The sequence below is a fragment of the Myotis davidii genome, unplaced genomic scaffold (assembly GCF_000327345.1).
Source record: "Myotis davidii unplaced genomic scaffold, ASM32734v1 scaffold41, whole genome shotgun sequence".
Lineage (NCBI taxonomy): Eukaryota > Metazoa > Chordata > Mammalia > Chiroptera > Vespertilionidae > Myotis > Myotis davidii.
The window spans coordinates 398,657-399,394 of NW_006292344.1; the positions used below are offsets into that span (position 1 = coordinate 398,657).

The window sequence follows — 738 nt, forward strand, 5'->3', positions numbered from 1 at the left end:
GAGGAAAAAGAAAAGGAACTCTCACCATTTGCCACAGCATGAATGGAACTGGAGAGCAGATAAATACCACATGATCCCACTCATTTGTGGAATTATAAGGAACAACATAAACTGATGAACAAGGACTGATCCAGGACGGAGAGGTATTGATTGGACTGTCGGGCTTAGGAGGGAGGGTAGGGGAGGGTGGGGGTAAGGGGGAAAGAGCAACCAAAGGACTTATATGCAAGCATATAGGCCTAACCAATGGACACAGACAACAGGGGGGTGAGGGCATGGTGGGGGGAATAGGGAAACACATGGGGATAAGGACACATATGTAATATCTTAATCAATAAAAAATTTAAAAAAAGATTATAAGTGTAAAAGCACCTTGCAAACTCACTACTTTGTTGTTGATCAAACATTCTGGCTAATACAAGGCTAACTCTTGTTGAAATATTGGCTGTGGAAAAATGAGTCTATAATAATCCTAACAATATGCAAAGTCTGCTCTAGAGTTGTTTGATGAGAACCTCTTCCAGGAAGTCAGAGAAAGTTTAGAAAGCAGGTTCTCATCTTTTCAAATTAGACACAACCTTAAACTCAATCTCTCAGAAGTACTCCAATCATATATTTTTTCATTTAAATTAAAAAAGAATGAGAGAAAGGAAGAAATAAAGAAAGAAAAAAGAAAGAAAGAAAGGAAGGAAGAAAGGAAGAAAGAAAGAAAGAAAGAAAGAAAGAAAGAAAGAAAGA

General features: G+C 37.7%; 1 protein-coding gene across 3 annotated transcripts in view; it reads right to left on the reverse strand.

Annotated features, from left to right (window-relative positions):
* The window catches only part of MASP1 (mannan-binding lectin serine peptidase 1 (C4/C2 activating component of Ra-reactive factor)), a 62,651-nt gene that overhangs the window by 54,622 nt on the left and 7,291 nt on the right, over window positions 1–738 (reverse strand). The gene's annotated exons all lie outside the window — the stretch shown is intronic.